Source organism: Melanaphis sacchari, unplaced genomic scaffold (genome assembly GCF_002803265.2).
Source record: "Melanaphis sacchari strain LSU unplaced genomic scaffold, SCAv2.0 Contig21_pilon_pilon, whole genome shotgun sequence".
Lineage (NCBI taxonomy): Eukaryota > Metazoa > Arthropoda > Insecta > Hemiptera > Aphididae > Melanaphis > Melanaphis sacchari.
This window is the reverse complement of record NW_020271096.1, coordinates 530631-550756: the sequence shown is the minus strand read 5'-3', so window position 1 is coordinate 550756 and position 20126 is coordinate 530631. Positions and strand designations below refer to the sequence as shown.

The 20126-nt window shown below is 25.9% G+C and overlaps 1 protein-coding gene across 1 annotated transcript in view; it reads right to left on the bottom strand.

The window, feature by feature from the left end:
• Nucleotides 1-18546, bottom strand: part of LOC112594101 (atrial natriuretic peptide receptor 1) — a 288296-nt gene extending 269750 nt beyond the window's left edge. Inside the window, exon 1 of the mRNA XM_025338728.1 lies at nt 17975-18546. The gene's annotated coding sequence lies outside the window, so the exon portion shown is untranslated. The remainder of the gene's footprint in view (nt 1-17974) is intronic.
• Nucleotides 18547-20126: the final 1580 nt, after the last annotated feature.

Below are 20126 nucleotides of genomic sequence, written 5' to 3'. Positions count from 1 at the left end.
AATTTATAAATTATGTATTTATGCATTATTGTTGTGCCTGTTGGTTTTGTTGGAACTATAGGACAGCATACTGCACAACAACAAAATGAATGTAAAAAAATAATTAATGTCGAATAATAATTAATAACAAATAGAAAATAGAAAATTTACATTTATAAACAGTCGATTCTTAAAACCCCATCCAAAAATTTATTTTTGAAATTCAATAGTAATATAATAGTGGTAAAAATATTGTCATGACTATAGCTACTCACTAAAAATAAGATATGTTATCACTATTGGTACTTAGTGATCGTGGTGTATTATTATGTTGTTATCGTTTATATTCTTTGATCTATCTCAGACACCTTAACATTAAATTAAAATACAATTGCATGACAATTATACGAGATAATATGCCTAATATCATCTTATTAAGCCTGATATTTTAAATCTAAATGGAACTTATAATATTATATTATAATCTATCACCAATGGAATTTATTTTTAAAATAAAAGGCTATATTATGATAATATAGTACAATATTATTAGTACTATAGTTATATAGTACTATTAAGTTTTTTATTTGATTGTGATTCATAAAACACACAAATTAATTGCATTAATTAGTAACTTCAATAATTATAACAACATATTTAGTAAGTCGGATTAACAATAGATATAGTTTAGTCATATAATATCTAGTACTAGTTAATCATATGTAAAAAATTGAAATCAGTTGACTGAAATAATAAAATGAAACCGTTCATCGACACTGCTTATTAAGCTATTAAATAGACCTTACTAAACGATTTTTTTTTTTTTATCCCAAAATACATATATAATGCGTATTTATCCTTCACGCCAGACAGTACTAAATCTTTTTCATGCCACGCCTATTATGTATACATGTCAAACAACAGCAGGTGGCTCAATGTCTGCAAATGCGAGTAAGTACATTATCATTAGTTATATTAAATTGTATACGCACAGAGAAACAAAGACATACCTACACTCACTTTTTTCTTGCCTACATTACTTATATAAATTAATATATATATATATATATTTTAATTTTGTTAGAATATTTTTTAAAGTTGAATAATGTACACGATATATATTTGATGATCAGACTACTGGAAAAAAAACAATATTGTGACTAAAAGTGTAGATATAAGTGTCCATATTTTTGTTATATAAATGGTATTCCTATATTTTTTTAGAACACAGGTCACAAAAGGTCAATGAACACAACAATTTTTACATAATAATTCTGTATATATTAATACATTACATAGCAAAATATTTAATAATAACACGATGATACAAATATTACTGTTTTCATACGCCTAAATTAAATGTAGAAACTTAATAGTCCCACAATTAATAAATTATTAAAAATTATTTTTTATTATTGATTAAGTCTTTATAATAATTTATTTATAAAACAGTAGACAAACATAGCTTTAAATCTATACATAATTTCAATTATAAAAAAGTCGTGTTGTTTTTCCATGAACTCGCTTTAATAAATTATTCATTTACTAAAATATTTTACATTTTAAATTCTGAACAGATCGAGAGAGCTATATTAGTCTTACAATATACATATATGTATGTGTATTTTTAATAATGAAAAAACCTTTATATAATTAATTTTATTCTATTAGCATTTAAAAGGAATGACCCATTTGATTATTTTGTTTACACAAATTTTATTAAAATTAAATTTAAATTACAGAATCATTTTAGGTTTATCTTATATTTAGCAATTTAAATACTATAAAAGTTTTTTCAAACATTTTGAATGAAAATATTATAAAAAGTAATCAAATCAACTATATGTTTAAACTCACTTTGTCATTTATTATTTAGTTAAGTGACGCCTATTGGTTAGGTAGGAATAGATAATATGATGATGTAAACTTATAAGAATTTTTTAGACAGTAACCATTTTCCAAGTCTTTCATAGAATAGCTTTAACTTTAAACTCAATTCAAATCGTATTTAAACCTTAAAGAAGTATTTTGGTATTTTTTTTTTCATTTCTTAAAACGCGTGAAGAATAAATGATATATTGTAAAAAACTTCCAATTTTATATTTTCATTATTCTGATTAGAATAGTTGTTATATATATTTATAGAGTTTATTTAAATAATAATACACATCTACCTTGCACCGAGGTAAGCAAAGTGAAATGATTGGCCAATACCTGTACGATCTAACCTAACCTGACCTAACAACATTATTTTAGTAGATTAACATTATGTATTGACAAATATATAACACAGTTAGGTCATTATGTAAAATCAGAATTATGGTATGGTATGGTATATTTATAAATTATTAATTTTAATATTGTATGCATAAAAATGTTGATTTATTATTCGTCTGTTTCAACTGAATCAATTGTCATATAGTTTTAATTCATAAAATGTATCAGTCCAAAGTAACTGTAATATAATATATTGAAACGGGTTTTTTCTATATTTTATTTTTATTTTACGTTATACTCTTACCAATTATATTTTATATTATTAGTTTAAATAAAACGTCTTTATTTAATTTATTAATGGTTTTATAATTAAATAATACATTATTTTTTAAATATTTTACCTCCCGGTAATTGAAACAAAACCTTTAGGTACTTATTTCCAGTGTTTCATATTAAACGCTGTTCTTCGTGAATTTGATATTCTCATTCACTTCATTGTTAAATGTCTTTTAAATAATACTTATCTGTGTCATTTAAAAAAAAATATATAAAAAAAAATTTCTTTAAATCTATTGAAGATTGAAGACTATTATTAACGTAATAAATAATAAACTAATTCTTATTAAATACTTAATTCTTTTTCTTTAAATATAATTTTTAGATTTTCAATTCAAATAAGTTATAACAAGTATTAAGACGCTTTGCTTAAAATCTAATGTGTAATAATTAGAAGTAAACAACTAAAAATCTAATACATCAGAGCCAAAAATATTACAAATAATAAATACCTTTTATTTTCGCCACTAAAATTTTATTTTTAGTATAAAAATCAAAACCCGCTAATTAATTTTTTATTTTCATTTAACAAATATTTTAAAGTGAGAAAATCTGCGATATCCAAATACAGACTTGTCGTATATTTATACTGAAAAAATATACGTAAATGGCAAACTAATAAATGATTGAATATTTGAGTAGTAACAGATTATATTCTTTTCAATAATATTGGACAAATAGCTCCGATGAATAATTCGAAGTTATTCAACTGTAAGTTAAATCGCATAAGTTTGGTTTTTAAAAGTAGCTCATATTAAGTAGCACATGTTAAATGTATCAGATTGAAATAGTGAATTAAGATTAATGGTTACCGACTTCTGATTATAGAGTTCAAAGAATAACAGATCAGTATTTATCAATAGTTGTATTTAGAATAATTCACATGAATTATATTTTAATGGATATAAATACACAGACAACACGCATAATGCTTATAAAAAAGGTTTTTTTAAATTTAAGTGATATTAGCCAAAAATAAATCGAAACCTGATAACTTAAATATTATCTATCTATATATATATATGTGTACAAGCAGTAAACTAAATTAAAAATAATAATAGATATATATAATAAATATATAAATATATGTAGGTATATATTATATATATATTCATAATTAAATGTTAAAAATTTGAAGTGTTTTATTTTGTTTTTAATGTCAAATAGTATAATAATCAAACTGTGTTCAAACTAAGAAAATAAAAATTATCAATTTTTGATCAAAAGTAAAGTATTTTTTGATAAACGTCCTCCAGATTAGATTATGTGTACTTAATTTCTCTTTAAAGTCCTATAATTCTAAAAAAAAGCTTGAAAAATATACTCAATCAAATAGTAGTATTTTTCAATTATACGAATAAATTTATTATAAAAACTTTTATTGAACCGATATTACAATTATTCAAATAGTATAGTTTCATTTTAGATACTGATCGAAACGACTAATGTATTGGTTTTACAATGATATATGTATTTTTGTTTAAAGACACTTTTTAAACCAGAAAAAGTACTTCAATCTTCAATATTGAATGTAGTTTCTGGTAGTTAATCAAATTCAATACTTTTATGATGAAGTATCCACACAATACTGATTTTCAACAAAGTAATTTATATTATTTTTTTTCTAGATAAATATAACTTTTAAAATACTTAAGCTCTTATATTATCTATTAATAAAAATTTTATATTTGTAATTAATCTGTTTTTGTATGCAAAGATTTAGATTGAATTAAAATTTAACACATCCATTATAGTGACATTTTTCAATTACGAGACATACGATCCTTGTGTTTTTGTTTTTATTTTTTTAAATTTATTATGAAAAAAGGTATAAATGGATTTAATAAAATGTAATATTATTAAAATAGATAATTAAAATAGTTGAATTAAATTGTTATTACCCACTTATGTATACATACTTGTGACCTTAAAACTTTTCCCACTTATCATATTAAATATTTTATTTTTTTAAATAATTGTACATGATGATAACGATAAGTGATAACTATATAATTCAGTCTATTTGAATACTAATATGAATAATTAGTGTTAGATAACAAATATTTTTTGAAAAACATCTTTTAATTTACAGGCAGTGTAAACTGTCAAAATGTATTAAGTTTTATTAATGATATTAAATTATTAATTATCAAAATATATCATATCACTTAATTTAATTTTATAAATTTTATACATTTATAATTTATATTTTAATCATAATAATCGTTAGTCCGACAGAAAAATTAATATTTGTTTATAATACTCGCCAAATATTGGTCAATGTTATTTTATATGGTTTTCAAAAATATTTATAATTTCAAGCGGAATAAAATAGGTAACATATAATATTTGTTTTATCTGGTATATTGGTGATTTTTTTAAGTAGGTATCATTTTCAGTTTTTTAAAAGCTTTTTAGTTTATGACTGGCTATATTCATGTATATTCGGACTTTAAAATCACATTGTATTATATCATATACGTTCAATCACGCGTTCAAGATATAAAAATAGTCTGGAGACCTAAAGTAGATGAGGAGTCTTTTTTGAGGACGTATGTGAAATGAAATTGATTTATGCATCACTTGTTATTTTATACAACTACATACCTAATACCACTGTCGTTGGTTTTATCTTATGTTAACTAATTTTTAGGAACACTTAGATTAGAATCATAAATGAAATCAAGTTTAAAAATAAAAAAATATTCAATAATCGATAATATCTTTTGTTATAAGTTATAAGCGTGTAGGTATCTGACCTTTCGGTTTTCACTCAATAATTCTCTCCTGTTTAAGTACTCTGCGCCGAATAAAATTGCATTCGTTTTTTTCCTCATATATCTAACCTAATCTATGATTTGAGTTTTTTGAGTATTCTTCTCTAAGCGTATCATTGTTTCAAAATTCCAAGAAAATAACATTCTCCTCGTAATATTTTGCGTTTTATTATTATTATTCTATTCTAAGCACTAATTTCATTTTTGGTATAGTGACTGTTGCAATTTGATATTCTTAAATATTATCGCGTTAGACGTAGAGGTACTTATTTTTAATTTTTTATCGATTACCTTGTGCACGCGCCTAATTATGTTATGATTGCATAATTGTCGAGATTAATAATAATCATTTTATCTGTGAAATACTGAAAGTCGATAAAACAACAAAAAACAATATTACGTAGTGGTTGTTTTCGGTGCGGCGTACAACTATATTATAATAATATCGTTCGAAATAGACAATCACCGACGAAGAAAACGACCTCGACGTAGAAGTTAAGTTAGGTTAAAAAAGGACAAAGGGGTTTGAGCACTATGTTGTAGAGTCTTTTAGCTAAAGTGCTACGAGAGGATTACATCGCTCTGTACATTGAGATCGTGTGGGATTACGTACAGCATCGGCGATAGAGCGCATACACCGGTCCCGCGGCAACAGCTGCGACGACCGTCGCCACGGACATTGCCACGTGAATATTCATAATATAATACCATTATTTATTATTAAAAAAATCCACTATATGCCCCGAAAATTCAAAACAATTTCCTTATTTTGTTTTATTTTAATAAGTTTTAAACCAAAAAATAAAATTATCAAATTTCAAAAAAAAAAAAAACTTTAGCAGGAATGTACAATTTTAAGCCTATTTTGTAGATTTTTAATCTGAAAAATAAATTGTTCTCGTTTAATTTGACATTGTCGTTCGTGATTTTGATTTTTTCGTCATACAGATTCGTTCGAAAAATTACGATTAAAAAATAGTAATATTCGATTAGGTAAAACCTTGTTAGCACGTTACAAAGTTACATTTTTAAATAAAAATTTTAAAAGAACCAGACTTTGCGTTAAATGCTTTAAAAAACTAAATACTCATAAAATATGAAAAAAATGATCTTAAAAACGTAAATTGTCAAAAATTCCTATTTATTATTAATATGTCATAATATGGAACCCGTAATTGAGCGACCGAGCCGCCACACTTCCGATGCATATATATACCGTTTATTAGCATGCGGTTTACACGCACGCCCACGCATTTCACTAATAACCCGTTATCGTTGCTCTTCCCGGTATGTGTCATCTCCCATTCGGCGGTGAATCAAAAAATAAATAACAATAATAATAATAATAATAATAATAATAACAATTAGCACATAATATTATTGTAACAAACCGCAATTGACAAATTCGCGTCGATTTTACAATGTATTATTTCTGTGGCGCGACAGTATAATAACATCATATTATTATAGAGAACGAAATAGATATACCATAAGATCGATGCAACCTAACCTCGAATGAGTTAAAAACATTATGTTGTTCGTACAATAATTATTAGGTGCCTACTGTACACGTCATACAATAATGCAAATGGTTTAAGCATGAACATTAGGTAATACTGGTAATATACGTAGGTAGGTATATACCAGCATTCCATGGTCGTGATATCCCAATACTGCTGTGATGACAAACGTGTGTTATGCAGTATACATTATATTCAGTCATGACAGCCAAAGGGCAATGGACAGCGATCAACTCGTGAAGTAGAGGAGATCGGTTAAAAGCGGGAGTGATCATATCTCGCAGGTCAACAATCGTAATAAATATTAACCATGCTAATATTTTTCGTCAGTTATTATTTTGAAATTTTGTTTTAGGCTTTTTATTGAATCTGCTTATTATTGAAAACAATACAAAAAATATTCGATAATTTATACGAACGATTAATAAATCCAGGTCATATTTGTAGTCGGTCTACACGAAGAAATGAACGTTGTATACTGTATAGTGTATACATATGTACGATACCCAAGCCCAAAATAAACGCCGAAAACGGTAGGTATTTATTTTTATTTTTTTGAAAACAACGATCACAAAAACCTTCTGCCGGTGACAACTGTCCGAAAACAGGATAATAACAATTAAGCCCTGCGAAACAATAGAACCCGTTATCGTAAGTCACACGCCGTTATTACAAGACGTGTCGAGGAAGCGGTCTGCAAAAAAAAGGTAAACGTTAAAATCCAACTTGTTTTTCACTACATGATAACTATACGCACTAACGTTACACACACTTTGTTATTTTTTTTTTTTTCCAAAGTTTTTCTGACATTAAACCATCCAAGGTTAGGTACACAAATTTGAAATTTTTAACATTTGTATGTCAAAATATTATCAGATAACATTACACGCACCTTGTGAATAAATGATTAAAAACGAATAATAGGTAGTATTAATAAGTATTGTATAATAGTCAATTGTTTTTTTTTTCTCTCGTTTCGATACGGCGATGATCTATAATTCCACAACAGTTATTATTATGTTGTTATTCGGTATAAATGCGATAGTGCTTGTGTACGTGCACATTACTTATTCTATATAATGCATCACATATATATATATACATATTTAATATATATATACGCTATTTTTCTTCGAAATTCGTATCAGTCCGACGACAAAGTTAATTATATGCTTAACCGTCCACGTCTGACCGTGCGCTTTCTATTTTACACGAACGCCCAGGAGGTTTGTGCAGCAGGACCGCGCAACGTTCCGCCGATAAGAACGCAACAAAATTATCGTATCCATAATCGCTGCCGTCACACGACGGTGTCGGTACAATAAGTTGTTGATAACGACAACGACGTCGCCGCCGCTACTGTCGGTGTCGTCACACACCTGAGATTTGCGAATACGATTTAGTAATAATAATTAGCCTGCACACGTTATAATATTTTTTAATGAGAACTGAACAAAACTCATTTGAAATTACGCGGATTGACTCGAATTGCATAGGTACAATGCAAAATAGGACTCGTAAATTAATATGATTAACCGTCATGCACTCGTGTAGGTATATTAAATAATATAACGTCGAAATATTCTATAATTCATATACACCTCATAAGTACGTGTGTGTATGTGTGTGTGTTATATATTTGCATAGTTTGGTAAGTATATTTTCGAACAGTAGGTACATTTTAGTACACGATCAGCTGTTCTGACTATTGCCTATAGGTATTTACCCATTTATAATTAAATAACAATATGATTTATAAACGTATTCAAACACTATAGGTACGTTATAACTTGTACTTTTTTCAAATAGACCATAACCAAAGCAAAAAAAAAAAAAAAAACCTCGACAAAAGAATATTTCAATCGATAAAAAAATGTTTAATAATCATAAAATGATAATTATCTATATGATAATATCTGCTAATATTGGTTTTAAATGTAATAATAACGATAAAAGGAATATGTTCTATTATCATAATCGATATTATGGCCATACACTTTTAATTTCTTAGTATGTGGTTACAAAAATATTTTTATAGAATAATAGGATAGTATAGTTTGAACTACAAAAGTTTCTAAATGTCAATGAGGCTCTACACAATGTGAGCCAGACAAACATTTCAAAGTTTAATGCTTTTACACAGTAGAACAATTTTGTTAGTTATGATAGATATGACGTACAAACTCCAGTATGAGCGCAAATAATCATGACGTATAAATATTTAAAGAAACGTCGTTCTCCCAACAATTCAAAATGTGTTCATGATTTTTATCGTTTATGCATCTATATATGTAAAATTAACACAAACATAATCCATACGCCATTAATATAAAAATGTATTTAACGTCTACCTATTATCGTTGATCAGTGAACAATTCTTCAAACGAAGATTGTCAATTTAAAAACGTTAACATCAAAATACGAACACTCGACTGTAATCCAATATTACATTTAAAAGAATACATTTTTGTACTACGATCAATAGAAAAACAATTTTTATACGTCATACTCAATCAATAATTTACAATATGTTTATTAATATATTATATATTAGTGTATCAAAGCATATATTCATTCAAGTTCATCGCTTGAGAATAATGATTTCAATATAAATTTATTACCGCATACACAGTATAGCATGCACGAACATTGATTGTTTAATTACAACTAATAAAATCATTAAAGTGGCAAAACAATTTTTAAAATATTAAACTGTTCACTATTTGATAAACCAAGATAATCCAAGGAATTTGTAATTTTTTAAAACACGTTCGTTAAACAATATTATAACGAATTGTATATATGTACAAGACACATTTTAACACACACTGACACAATGCAGACATAAAATTTTTTGCATAATGGTCGTTTAAAGTAAATTTTATAAATTTAACTTTAATGCTATAAATATTGCAACGAATATTAATTAGCTATGTTTTTATTATTATTAGATTATACTATTATTATGGTAAACATTAGCTTTATCAAACGTCAGCTATTAAAAACTATTAAGGAAATTATTTTTATTTAACTATTTAATCTTTAAAAAATTCTAACATATCACTTTTAACGAACATTTTATATTGTTTCAAGTATGTATACCAGATTTATTACAAATTATAGTTATATAATAACTCATAGTACGTGAAACAAACAATGTAAGGAAATATTATAAAAACTAAATACACTGTTTTTTTGATTTTTTAAATTCAAAGTATAAAAATTAGTTAATAATAACATTTGGATATAATATATCTATTCAGGTTTTAAAAAATTGAATTGAATTTATAAATAATGACGTTTTAATATCTAATAAAACATATTCAAAATGATTTTTTTAGTGAACAGTCATTATTTTGACAGATCAAGTAAAAATGTATTCTTAAAAAAAATTTGTTTGATTTAAAATATGAAATTTAAACAATAAAAACTAAAAAAATTATTACCAAGTGGTAAAATATAAATTATTTTCATAACTTATATTGCAGAATAAATTAAAATAAAAAATAAAATAAAAACATTTTAAAAGTGTTAATATTTTTCTATGTAATGTGTTACAGTTAAAAGAATCATATTGTTTATACTTAATATTTAATATTTAAGTATACTATTCTATATGTAGGTGAGTAAATTGAAAAATGTTTTAAATGCTTTCAAGTTATTTGCTATAGGCAACAGGGTTTATATATCCTAGATTACTTCAAATAATTATAGCTAACATCCTAAACTGTTTTAATATTAACTAAAAATAAATATAGAGAATCCATCGTTTAGATAACTGTATATCAATTTGATTAAGGATGATACAGAACATTTATAAAGATATCTTAAAATAATTTGTTAAATTTAATTCAGTTTTATAACTAGAAGATAACTCTTTTATGATCATTTGAAATTATAAAATAGCATAAATTAAAAAACTAAAAATGATGAAAACTTAAAATGTCTATTATTAACCCAAAAAAATCGAAAATACATGCTTACAATTGTCAATTATATCATATCTATAAAATTTTAACAAACATGTTAAATGGAATTTCAAATATCTATTACATTAAATTACTCAACTTTTATGTGCCTACATAATATTAAAAAAAAAAAAAAAAAAAAATCAGTTTGGTCAAATATACTATGTTGACTGTTATGTAAATATTTCTATTTTTCCATAACTTTTTTTTTTTAATTTTTGCCGGTTATTTTGAAACCAACTAGTAATAACAATTTATATATTTTTATAACTGTCCACTTTCGAACAAATTTTAAATTAAATAAATTTTTCAACAAAAACCACCCTCAACATTTAAAATTGAAGCATTTTTTCTACTAAAAAAATGTTAACAAATCTTTATAAATATACAATAAAAAAAAAAAAAAAAACATAGCATTAATATATTTTATCGTTCTGCTCATAACATAAAGTATACCATAATTTTACAATGATATATCTTGTAATATTACCAAACTGTTTAATATTAATAGTAGGTAAAAACAAACATATATTAAATTCATATGAATAATTATTAATGAATGTATAACTGTATACCTACTTTATATAAACGAACTTTCAACATTTATTATTATAATAATATACAACTAACTAATCAATTTTTGAGACCTTGTTATTATAGTTTGGTTATGTTGGAACAGTGTATTAGAATTGACCATCATAGTTTTGAAACCTTACATATTATATAATCCATACCATTATAAATTTTCTAGAAAGGTTATCTTTACGTCCAGTGTTTCTAAGATATAAAACTTTTGATTCCTTTCTAAGTTTACATCAGGCTTCACGTTAGCCCCTATAATCATGAGCGACCTTCGTTCTATGTTCTTACTCCCGACGTGCTCGATGTATCTAAATATTATCACTAAAAATAATTTATTAGCTACTAATAAAATAATATGACGATCGAGGAGAATCGACGTGTAATTTGATGCTAAAAATATATCGGTACTACACAGATTATAACAAGGGCTTTAAACTATAAGACATTTTTGTCACTGATTATATTGTGAAATATGTGCTGTAAACTTGTAAATTTAATTAATTAATTATTTAATTATCTTACATAGAAGTTTCTTGTATAATTACATTATTCCAACAATATAAAATTCAGGATTTACACGAATTTTAGTTAATATTTATTAGCATTTAGCATTGAAAGTCATTAGGTATTCATTGAAAATAAATCACTTCAATTGTTCAGTGATCCACTGAACATTATTTAAGAATAAACAAACTGATAGTGCATCCACATTAAGCAACTCTATGTTAACATAAATTAATTAAATCTACATAAAAAATACTTAAAACATTTTGATATAGTAAAATTACTAAGCCTGTGATTAAAATTTATAATGAGTAAAGTACAATTGAAGTTAGATTATCAACATTTTTAAATTACAATTTCAAGAATCGGTGTAAAGAGTCTGGTGTCATTATGCTGTAAATTGTATGCATTAACACATATTTATATTCACACTAATTTGGTCTGCGTTTTGATACATATAGGTAATATTAAAAAATGTATTATGTAATTTATGTGTAACAGCATTTCCATTGAATTGAGAACAAAATGTGTAAACTTGTATTATGTGATTACAACATTTAAAATATCATACAAAATAAAAAAACAATTTACAGAATAATTAATGATTAATACGCAATCCATGCGTAAGGGTGAACATATTCTTAATAAATACAACCAATATCTGCAGTAAATGTATTTATATTACTATAAATCATAACATTAATTTATACTTTATAGGTTACTATTAAGCAATGAATTACCCGTATGTATTACGAGTAAAACAACAAAAATTAAGTTATGAAAATATATATATATAACTAACCAATAACACTAAAAACGTAGCATTGATATATATATACTATGATTAAATATAGAGAAACTGATAAATAGGTAATAATGGAATGTAATGCTAAAACGTTTTTCTAGTAATTAAATTTAGATTTATAATTATCATAACATACTAGATAATTTAAGCAAATTTTACCCGATGAAAAAATGAACAAATATAAAATACATTATATACTATATAGGTGTATCTTAGTTTTAGTGCACCTCAATTCACTGGTTAATTGGAGTCGAAGGCTTCAAATTGTAAACTATTTCGAACGAGATAGACAATCCGCTTATGGTCGATTGGATTTAGCTCTTCTTGGTATATTTTCAAACATGATTAAAACTACTTATAAAATTTTTCGTCAAAATTGGTCGAGCAGTTTTTGAGTGCATAAGCTACAAACATAAATTTATTTTTACATACAGTTGTCACCGTTTATTAGACTTACTTTGAAACAAGTCGATTTCAATTCATTAACTGAATCATTCAATAAGGCAAAAAAACCCTAAAAACATATACTTATTCTTTTTATAAAAATTTAAAATATTTATTGAGATAATGGCTTAGAAATAAAAAATCATTTAATTGTAAAAATATGATTTAAGTATGTATTTATTTGTTTATTATAATAACCAAGGTACCTAATTGGTTTTAGATAGAAATCTATCCAGAGTTGACTGATTTTCCCTTCTTTGGTCCTGGTATCGTAAACTCATAAACATCATGTTTATTCTATGTATGTAGGTACATATTTTTTTATTTATTTAATACTTAAATGATCTCTTAAACCGGTGTAATGAATTTAATAAACGAATTTTATGCTGTATGTTGGTATATAAATCGGGATCAGCTTTTTCGAATCTAATTGGTGAATAAGTCATCCAACCGTGAGTCTTGCAATAAGCTGTATTGTATAAAACTGTTTTTTATTTTTATAACCAATGGTGACCTTATATTTAAATATTCAATTTTTTTTAGCCAGAATAACATTTCTAAGTAAAAAAATCCTATAAGAAATATAAATAGATTTAAAAATGAAATTATGAACACTCCCAGGGTTTCAAGAAATATATGAACAAAATTCGGTGCTAATTGGATAAGCAATTTTGGAGATTAGCAAACACTAACAAACCCACAATAATTTGAATACTTATTATTGTTGATTGCTTTAAAATAAATAATTTTATCTAAAAAAACATACTAACCTTAAAACATTTTATAAACTATTTAAATAGATTTAGAAAAATACAAAAGTACACAATACAAAAACTTACTAAAAACAAAATTAGAACATTCATGATTAAAATATTTCTTTATATCAATAAGTGAGATAATTTTTAGAAATTTTTTAATATAAATGTAGTTACTATCATTATAAAATCTTATTTTTATCGACTTGAACATCATGATGATTAAAATTAAAATTGTATTTAAGTTATAAATATACCTACATAGTACAAAATTCAAATAATTATATTGCTTGTAATGAATAAATTATAAAAGTTAGACTACAATTCCATAATTGAAGTACTGATCATCGCAATAGATGTTTTTTTTTTTTTTTTTGAAAAAGAAGTTTCTTATTAAATATTGTAGTAGAAAAGTTTAGAATATTAACGAGGAAAAGCTTAAAAGTTTCTTCAGACCCAAGCCCCTTTATATTCTACAGGGTGATTTACCAATCATTCTCACCCTTGAGTTAAGCCCATTTTCTTAAATAATGCAATTATTCAAAATGATTTTAGAATTTTCAAGTTTAATTAAAGACTTTATTTTAAAATTCTTAAAATTTTTGTGTACTTACCAACTTAAGAGTGTACTGTAGAGATACAAACTTTTATTTTCAAATGAGCATCTCAACCCCATTTTTACTGCAAATTATTTAACAAATTATTTTTCTGAACATTTTAACGTATCAAATTATAAATTCCAACAAGAAGTGTTTGAATTATTTAACTTTATATACTGAGAATAATAGATCCATGGTAATGGATTTTAAAAATATAAACGATATAATAACTAAAAACTTTTAGTAACTAATATTAATCTATCAATATTAATAATTTTAAAAGAGGTTCAAATATAATAATACGACTTTTAATATAAGACATCTATTTTGTATTTTTATTAACCATTTTTAAATACTATTGCCGTAAACATTTTAATAACTCATTTTAATTTTGAAATATGCACATTATAATTTTTAAAAAATTATCAACTAAATAATTTATAGCAAAAAATAGCTGCCTAATCTGAAAATGAAGATTGTATCATCATAGGACATTCTTAAGTAGCACAAAAAATCTCAGGAATGTTAGGTATTTAAGAATATTTAAAAATCCCAAAAATCTGAGTTCATATTTGCAGTTTTTTAAAAACTTTATAATTTCAAAACAATAAGAATAAATACAGAATAATAAAAATTTTGGTAAATACAAAAAAATAACTATAATAATTACTTACCTATACTTATAATATTTAACACAAAAATATTTTTAATTGGAAATATATCTAACATATTTAATTAACTGTGTCATCAAATTAATATAAATGCAAAAATTATATTTTTTTTTTTTAAATAATCATTTTAAAATAATTTCATTAATAAAATTAGAGTGCTATAAATTAAAAATTAATTACTTACTAATATATCTAAAATAATAGGTAAAAAAATCAGTTTAATTTTTCATAAATAAATATATTTTTGACAAATATAACAAAAAATAAAATTACTTGAAGAATTTCACAACTGTAATTATTTTAATGTTTACAAACACAGATGAAATGAAATAAAATCAACTAAATTGTTCTTTAATACTAAACAGAAAATGTAAATAAATAATGAATTCTAAGCGAATTGTTTCCAACAATGATTAATAAATCAACGTAAAAAATTTCGCTTAACGTTTCTTGAAGAACTTCAACCAACCATAAACTGTACTATTTCATTGATGATTCCACAGAGTTCAGTTAAAAACAACTTACAAACGCATGTTACAATATTTTTGAAACTAATTTCCTTCTTCAATGGATGAAAAAATTACAGTCGAAACAACACTTAAGTGATATTTAGAGTAAGTTAACTATTCTGATAAACAAAGTATCTCAAAAGCTCATAAAAAAAAGAATAAAAATACATTTATTTGATTCAAAAAACGAATTCACTTTCATAGATAAAATATTATGTATCCGATATTACCTATAAACATATTGGTAATAAAATTGAATGACCGACTAAATAAAAATTTTCAGATACAATCCTAAACAAGAGTCGTAAACATAAAATCTAAATCCAAAATGTCCAATATATTTGACATTTCCCACTTCACTAACACTATTTAGACGAACAATCGGTCTACAGCTGTCAACAATATTTTCGTATGGTAAAATGTTGATTATTCAAATACAATTGTAATATAAAAAAGTGTCATAACATGAGAATAATATTTTATTGGTTATTGCAAAATATTAACAAAAAGGATTGACTAATAATATACTTACTGGTGTACCTATATATTTATTTTGTGTAACAAATAACAATAAAAGTAATAATATCCATTGTTCAATATATAATTATATACAGTTCAGTTGCATTCTAATATGCATTTTGTTTAAAAATAAATACATAATAATATACGTTTATAGAATACTAAAATATGAATTTTAGTTGTCGTTTATAAAATGTCTTCATTACTTTTCCAATGACATAATATAGTAAATAACATATCATTTATTAAATGTGTGTGTGTGTGTGTGTGTGTGTGTGTGTGTATGTATTGTAATTAAGAAGATATAAATTATGAATTTTCCAATAATTTTTTATAAAGAAAAAATAATTTACATGTTTCTCAAATTTAATAAGTATTTATATTATCATTTATATGCGACAATATCCTATTAAAAGGCATTTATTCTTAATTCTATATCATTGAAATAGATAATAATAATTAATATTATATAGAGCAGTATAATATTATATTTATTTTATGTTATATATAGATAATACTGAAATATCCATATTATTAAAATATATTAACCATTAGTTTGTTTAAAGATGAATTGTGAAATTACAAGTATTTAGTATACCTATATTAAATTTTTGTCAATAAATTATTATTAATTATCCGTCTTATTTTGAGTATTTGATAAAAAAATTTACTAAAATAATGTTAATCAAGTAAATTTATAGAGCATAACATATTTAGGTACTGCATATTACTTTAATACTAATATAAAAATTCTATTATTATTTTTATTTATTCTAAACTCGCTTTTTATTAATTTTAAAATAATTTAAACTAAAAAGTCAAGTACATTTCATGTCTTAAATCGCATATTTAAAAAATATATTTTTTTTTCAAATTTATAATGCTTTTATTTTACATAGATTGATTATCAATAAAATGCAAATACTTATAAAAATGAAAATATTGATGGAAAAACATTTTATGCGTAAATACATTTTTTTATGCATACTCTTATCTAATATAATTTATTAAAATGTTTTACTTTACCTATGACAACCATAGTATTTTTAGATATATCAAAGTTTTATATCCTCTTTTTAAAAAATTTAAATATATACAAAATTGTTATGTTGTCGGAAAGAATTTATATCCTATACCAAATATTATCGAATCCCTTAAAAACTCAGAATTATGACTACAGAATACAATTACACAACAAAAAAACTATAAAAAAACGGTGTATTAGAATAAATTTACGATATAAATATACCTAAATTATTTTGGTGACGCACAAACGTCATAATAAAATGCACTCAGAATTTCACCAGTGCAAATTGGCTTGAGTTCGTGTCAAAATTATAATACACTGAGATTATGAAAAAAGTAGAAATATTTTATGCTTTGAAAGTAATTGTGAATTATTACTAACACTATACACTTCGATGATCATCATTCGTAATATTTACGTAGGCAGTTATTTTTAATAATGTGTGCTTATATATGCACTTACGCCGTTAATTATTATTTGGCGGTACAGCGATATTTTATAGGCATATACACATGTATACGTATAATGAACGCGTAAATAATATAATTATTTTTGATGAACTGACTTTCTCGACCAATATTATTTTATCCTCGATCGAAGATATAGTGATATTTAATAAAGAACATAATAAATGTATGTGTGTGTGTGTGTGTACAATAATAAGAATTAATAATACTATGATGTATTGATGTACCTATAATATCTCCCTACTCGGTGGTAAAAATAAAATAAAACAACAAAACGTCATCACTAATGCCTTACCTCTATGCGTCAGCCAAGTCTTGTGGTAGTGGCGGTGGTGGCAGCTATATAAACAGTTGGCTGTAGGTCTCGGAAGCAGCGGGCGCTCCACCCAGGATAACCGATGATCACGTTGTCCGGCTGGACATGTCCGAGCGACGGCGATTGTTCTCGAGGTAAAGACCTTTAGCTCAGATCTTTGGTTTTTAATCTTTCTAAGACCTATAATACCTATAATACGCGGACGTCGCTGTATGATAAATCGTATGTGTCCTGCGACTTACGCACGACGACGGTCCGCACACGCGCCGCGTCCCGGCGAGGAAAAATAAAACGGATTTCGGCGGAGAACTATGTGCAGTGTATTGTTTTTACTCCTCCTTCTCACTCGCCGGCGGACACATTTATGACCGACAGTCCACGAACGCGGGACACCCGACTGTCGTGTTCACCAGCAGTAGCGGGCTCCGTCCGGGGGGAATTTTCGAGTGCACTCGCGCCCCGGCGAACACCGATCGAAAAATGAACGCGTACGCGGGGAAAACAAAAAAAAAAAAAAAAAAAAATCATACACAAACGCACGCGACGAGTGGACTCGACATCGACGACGACGGCCAAGACGGACTTTGGGGGGGTGCACACACACACACACATTGGTGACGATTGCGGGCGAATTAAAACATCGACACAACGATCGACCTCGACGCCCGGATAATACGCGTAAGGCGGGCGAGTGGAAACGCGAACGGACGGAGACGGCGAAGGAACACGCACTGTCGGCTGCGGCACGTCCGACCACACGACGATCGGGTCTCTTCGTCGGCGTGCGCGCGGCATAATATCCCCTCACTACCGCTACCGACAGCTGTTGGCGGCGGCGTCGGCGACATCGCGCGCGCGTTTCGTTTTAAATTTTATTTTCATTTTCTTTTTCCTTCCTTCCTTCCTTTCCTTACCTCCTATTTTTACACTCTCCCGGCTATTAAGGGTTTTCTTCAAACCTGTTGGATCCGCCGCGACAACGGTACAATATTACATACATATTATTATCATAATATACTGACACGCCACCGTCACAAAGTCCGTTTGCTCGTTACAATGTCATTATTGTACGCTTGTTCCAGCTCATAACATATCTGTACATGTTGTGTTCAGGCCAAACCGCGAATATAATATCGTTAGCTTAGCGCACTAGTAGGCTGCGGAGAATATATAACGATTTTATGCGTATGCGATTGGTACTGTCCACAGTTCAAACATTAAATGGAAGTGCTCTAAATTTGATGATACATATTGCCTTGATTCCCATACAAATCGTATTATTTCCTAAATCGTTCCTTTCTGTTTAAATTGCATGTATTCGGGTGGGTAGAGAGTGTTTAATTATGGATTTGATAAGATACACAATTGATATGATTTTAGCATAAAAATGTATTGTACATCAATTCTTTAAAAAAAAATGCCCTATTTTATAGTGCATATAATTAAAATACTCGTAATATTCCATGGTTTATTTCTGTGCATTTCAATAATTTTATACTAATACGTATCTACCTCTCGTTAATAAATTGTACATAATATTTCTACCTAATTCTCCTTTCAACTATCGTACTTATCCAGCGTAGTAATTGTAACCGTCATAATTCTAAGTACTTGTAACCTATTTTAGCTTTTGGATTACTTAAATTTATATGAATGTTCCAAAAATTTGTGTAACGTCAAATTTAAATATTCTTGTAATAATTATGCAACACGTAGAGGTTTACTGTACATGCAGATCTTTAAAACCAATTCAGGCAATCACATGTTTAATTGTTTTCTTCTAAAATAGTTTTACATAAACATTATGATTACGTGAATCAATTTAAAATAAAATTATAATACGTATGATATACCAATTAATATTTTATAAAATTATAACACACATTTATCACAATATACACATCACATCAATAATTGTTTGAAATGTTAACAGGTATTTTTAACTGTATTTTTTTCAAATCATAGGTAGATAGTAAAATATTATGAACTATAACCTATAGGTATCAAGAACATAAAAAAATATTCATAAAATTTATAGCTGAGTTAATGAAATAACATCATTGTTATAGCAGAATATATTATACATTATTAAATTAATAGTACCTATTAATTATCCTCTTTTTAGTATAAG